Source organism: Anopheles stephensi, chromosome 3 (genome assembly GCF_013141755.1).
Source record: "Anopheles stephensi strain Indian chromosome 3, UCI_ANSTEP_V1.0, whole genome shotgun sequence".
NCBI lineage: Eukaryota > Metazoa > Arthropoda > Insecta > Diptera > Culicidae > Anopheles > Anopheles stephensi.
This window is the reverse complement of record NC_050203.1, coordinates 63,615,062-63,620,682: the sequence shown is the minus strand read 5'-3', so window position 1 is coordinate 63,620,682 and position 5,621 is coordinate 63,615,062. Positions and strand designations below refer to the sequence as shown.

Here is a 5,621-nt window from a genome sequence, read left to right as displayed (position 1 = left end):
CTCAATACAATATGCTCCGCGGTCTATTATTCGCGAGCTGCCGGTGCTCACATAGCTGCATAAACCTTCCACGAAAATCTAAGATGGATGTTTCCACGTAGACACTTTGATGAGACCCATAAAGAGTTAAAGTTTGGGGCTGTCCGGTGGCCGAGGCGACAGCGGCGCCGGTCTTCACACGGCAGGACCGGGGTTCAAATCCCATCAAGATCGCCTCCCCGTACTGACTACTTTACTACGGGTAAAATTAAGTCACAGAAAGCCAGAAATGGCAGGCCGAGACCTCTGGAGGTTGTAGTGCCAAGGAAGGAAAAAGATAAAGAGTTAAAAATATTGTTAGTTTTACTAGACCGTTGAAGAGTTTATTTGCAATGTATTTTATAAGCATACGTGAAATATTTACTTAGCGGTGAACGCATTCCATCGCATACCGAACAAATTCAAACCGTTTTAGTGAGCGGAACATCCACCACATTTGAGTAACTGTAACGCATAGTTGAAATTCCATTCCATTCAATCGCTACAGTGGTATCTATATCCACATGCTGTGACTGCATAAGACACTTTACAACATCCGGCTGCCTGCCTACACTCACCGGCGGATTCTTGCCGCTTGCCCATGGCTAACGGCGGAAAAGTGTCGTTAATGCAGTCGATTGGAATGGATCCATGTTGCAAACACTCGAACGTGCATCATGATGCATGCATACGGCTGGTCCCATGTTCTTGCGCCTACTCAACATAATCGGACAGCAAACTGATATACCGGTCCGGAAAGCGCTAGTCCCTCCCGCGCTTTCTAACCGCGCTCCACCTCCGTTGGTATTTTATTTGCCAACTCCATCCTTCAACCCACTTCACGGCACACTGGATCTTTTGCACGGTCTAAACTTTGGCTCATCTCGCGTAAAGCGAAAACGGGAAAGTCGCAAAAGCTTGGACCCTGGGAAGGATGATCTTGCTCACGGACCATAACCCGGTTCAATGGACCCCCGTTCCTTTGCAGTGTCCGAGAAGTCCGAGTCGAATCTGTCATCCCGTTAGCCCGGATTCAACGGCTTCATCGTGCTGCGCTTTACCACTCTCTCAACTACCCAGTACAGAGAGATCCGTTGGGGATTTTTGGGAAACTCCACCGACTGACTGTGGTCAGTCAACTTTTCGCCAATTTCTAGCCCGGAAATTGCGTCTCCACAGACCTACACTTCACCTCAAGCAAAGCAGCAGCACTGCTTGAGATGCGCAGCATGTGCGAATCCCGATACAAGACCATCAAGAACGGCTCATAGATCATTGGGCATGGAGAAGTGTACATGCGTGGTAGAGGGGAGTCTGAGAGTATGTGGTGTACTGGAACTGTCCCACTCTAAGTGTGAGCGCGAGTGTGAGTTCAGCATTCGAACTGGTGAAGAATTTGCAAACATTGTATACGTGGGTAGTCCATAGATATTGCAGCTGTACTTCGGAGCTTTGGAGCGACTTTACCCGATGCAACTTGTTTGTATTTGTACAGCATACGGTATCTGACCCGCATAAACCCACGGAAGACGGTGTAACAAGAAGTAAGGTGTGATAAATGGATAAAGAAGGGTACATATTTCTTTCCACACTAGAAATTCAGGGTTGTACAACTCAGTTTTTTTTACACAAAATAGCCGGAATGTCTTACTTGTACAAAGAAACCCTTAATACTTTATTGAAATTAAATTTATTTTAAATCGTTCACTATTTCAAATAAAAGAGTTGCCCAATTAACGAACTTCACAAACAAGCCCGGGACCCACAGACGAACTAGCCAAACAACGAGAAGCAGGCCCAAAACCTAATTACCTTCATTTATCTAATGAATTCCACAATAGGTACAGTTCGTTCACCCGTAACCAGTCGATTGAGGCTTTCATCACCGGGTAGCATCGTTCAACCAAAAACTTCATCGCACGATGCGTTAGAAAGTGCCTCTGTTGCTTATTTTCCACGATCGATGGGCATCACTAGCCATCTCTCGAAACAGTCGTTCGTGACACCCGGCCCGCAGTTCGTCTTTCAAACCTGCGTTTAGTGAAGGTTGTTTCTCGAAGTTTGTATATTTTCGCTTCGAATGCTGATGACTCGAACACACCTTTCCAACGTTGCTGTTCCAAGCGTGCAGCGTGTACCGGCTTGTACTGAAAATGTTGCGCAAAAATTAGCAACAGCTCACAGACGACGGTGGTCCAATTTCGATGCGCAATAGTTTTCGCCATTTGCCACCGTGCCAAAATCGATAGAGCTAGCCGGTTTCGTCTCGAAACTTTCAAGGTCTCAGAAAACGCCCCGGAAGTACTTCATCGAACGAGCTTCCTATGAGTTCCTATGAACCGTTCAGAATTACATTCCAGATGCGTTCCGTACGGTTTATTGTTGTAGATTATATCCCCAGCTTATTTCGGCTGCTTCAGAAACCGGAACTCTACAGTACAATAAAACAGAAGAGCCATATTCAACACTGAGCCATATCGCTGCTCGGTGTAAACTTTCCCGTGATGCGGCGTACCTTGACTGTAATGTTTCCTTGCTAATCGAGACACCGCGAGTCTATCGCCCGGTGCTTGTCATTGACATCGATAGCAATCGAAGGCACTCTAATTGGATACTTGGTGCAAATGCGGTCAGAACTTTTCACCTACGTCTGAAGATCTAGACGCCGGGCAAAACTAGGCTACGGCAATACAGCGTTACTGAGCAGCGTTTCCCACACGGCGCGAAGGTAGAGACACACTTCATGGCTTCTTCTGACCTGACGTAAGTGGAATCCGTCGTCGTCTCCAACGACGACACTGTATCGATTTCACTCCGTTCCGCTCCATTTGCGGCAGTGCTTCGGGTTTGCCCCGCGCGCGTCCGAGGACGTCCAGCTGGCGACACTGACGGGTGTTTGATGGTGTTGACTGTTGACGACGCCACCAGTCGTGTCGGATTATGATGCCGGGCGTCATCCTGCCGATAAGGGTGGCGCTTACTATGCCTGTTTGGTTTGGGCGCCCTCAGCTACCGAGCCGGCCACCCCTTTTCAGCACCAACGACGTTTCTATCCGTTTCTGCTGCCTGCCATCGCTTTGCAAAGCTTACAATCATCACCCGCTACGGATAACGTGTAAGTAGATCGTGACCGGCTTGGCACATGGTCACATGGCTGAGAAGTTAGGACACGCGGCGGCGCACGGTGGCAGGCTTCACGGGCGGAACTGTTCACCGGTAAGTCCTGCTGATTACGTGGGCAGTGAGCAGCACTTTACACACTTACGTCATTTTCGGCTCGAAACCCCCGGCCGACGATGCGTCATCCGGGCACATTCTGTGCACCGGATATGTGTGTGTGGGGGGGATTTCGGTTGCTAACGTCTGGTTCGGTCATTCTATGGCCGCGGCTAAATGAGCACCATAAACGGTCCGATTCAAGCAATTGACTTTGCGAGACGGAGTGCAAAGACCGCTGGACCGCTTTTGAGATTGCGTTTGGCAATGCTTCGGATCTTTTTGGTCGGAGTTGGAGTAGCGAACAAAAAAAAATATGGTGAAGAATCCGATGGCAGTCTGATGAAAATTGGCGACCAGTCCAGATTAATTTAAATTCAGACACCTCGAGCTGTGGGGGCGTTCGAGTACCAGTACCTCCGTGGACATTCGGTAGCATGCTTCACGCGGAGTCGAACCCGATAAAGGCGAATGCTCAAGATATCGAAAAGCGGTGATTTATTTGTTTTATTCACTTAGAACACCTCCACAGATTCTCGTAAACAGCTGCATATATGCAAGCTGCACTCTGCTGTGGAGTATATTCCAAAAGTTGTGATTCTGCTTAAATCGTTGATCGTGTTTCTAAAACCGAATTCTTTTGTATTCCCTTCACTTTATTGCTTGTGAACACGGAGTCGGCGGTGGCATTCGGGTTTTGACAATCGTAACAAATGGGTTAAAAATGCTCGAGACAGTTGCTAGAAGTTGGGTGGGTCGCTCATTATCGCTGCGAGAAAACCGAACTGCAGATGGCAACATCCGCCCACATCCCGAACGCTCGACAGATCAACCCGTATCGTCTGTTTCGTTGGAGTCATTTTATCAACTGCCCGAAGCGTACATGTGCAAGCAGGGCAACGGTTGTACGTGCTATTTTTAAATCATTCATTCATAAATTCCACAACGACGATGACGAACCTCAGCAATCGTGGTGTGCTCGGGTCTCTGACCCACTGGTTGGCCTGGTTTCTCCTGGCCCCCCTCCCTGAACGGTGCAGAGAAAACGATTGATCTAAATTCACCCTCGCAAGCTTTGCACCGGCTGTGGTTGGGAGAGGGCGATTTGTGGTGCAGCTAGGGGACAGCCCTACCTCAAAAGATCACCCTGTGTTTTATGAATGAGATTTGCTCCAACCGCACTTGCAACGGTCCGCAGTCGACCGATCAGCCGAGTAGACTTTCACGGCGTGTTTTTTTTACTTGCCATGAAATTCAAACAGAACTGTCGGCCAGGCAAGGCTGGGATCAGCATTCGAGGTAAATCCATGACGTTCGAAGGTGTTGGTTGCTGTTGCAAATTGGTGGCCTTCGTGTCAATTGATCGGTGCTATGCAGACATGCAGAGGGAGAGTAAGAGAGAGAGAGAGAGCGCGAGAACGTGCATTCAGCACTGACCTATTTGGCAAACGTTTTGCAGTGCAGCCAAGGTACGGAACGAATGCATGTTCCAATACGGAACATTCATTAGAGATGAGAAACGGTTGAGGGTCAGTGAGCGTGCTTGTCTTTGTCAAGTGCAGTTGGAATGCAGTCGTTAATTATGTCGTATTATGGGTTTTGAAATAGCAGCACCATTTGACGATATTTTTCGAAACTGGGTTTGTATTTATAGAAAAATCTTTTATAATTCATCAACAGCTTCCTGGAAAAATTGTAATTTAGAATATATTCTATCAGCTTTCACAAACTGTTCATACCTTTTTGGTATCTGTTTTACTAAGCTTAATACTTTAAAACCTTAAAAAAATAGAAAATGGTTGGTCATATGTTTCCTAGAAAATTTGAAGCATTAAGTAAAACAAATGACATATAAAATGTTAGAAAGTGTTTGGCAACCCTACGGTACACTCTACAGAAACGCCTGAACAACTCCAGCCTATGTAAACCATCGGAATAATGAAAGCTAATCGATAAAGTATCAGTTTTAACGACTTACACCTATTCCGTACGCCATCCCACGGCATGTACGCAGCTATCTATTAACCGTTTATGATATGAGGTGATTTTTGGACGGTTTACGGATAGTTTTCATTGCACACCGGCATTTCATTAGCGTTCATCGTCAAAGAAAAGCCAATTAATTGTAGCAAACGGAGGCACATGCACAGGAGTGAAAGAGAGAAAACATTACCCATAGAAGAAGAGAAAGCAAAACACGAAACCCGAATGACAAACACGGAAAATCGTTTGCTGTAAGGTAAAACCCAACCCAACCACGGAACGGTTAATAGGAAGTGTTAGAAAATGACCGCTATAATTCGGTTTTCCTGGTAAAGGTAAAGGGCAATGGGTTTGCCGATTGTGCACGCCAAAGACGGCTAGGCCCGGTAACAGCAACGGCACAA

General features: G+C 46.9%; 1 long non-coding RNA gene across 1 annotated transcript; it reads right to left on the bottom strand.

Annotated features, from left to right (window-relative positions):
• Positions 1-331: 331 nt before the first annotated feature.
• On the bottom strand, positions 332-4,386 carry LOC118511585. The gene is made up of 2 exons (XR_004906166.1): positions 2,534-4,386; positions 332-2,449 (listed from the first exon to the last, which is right to left on the bottom strand). It is a non-coding gene; the product is annotated as an uncharacterized LOC118511585 (long non-coding RNA).
• Between the last annotated feature and the right edge of the window lie 1,235 nt (positions 4,387-5,621).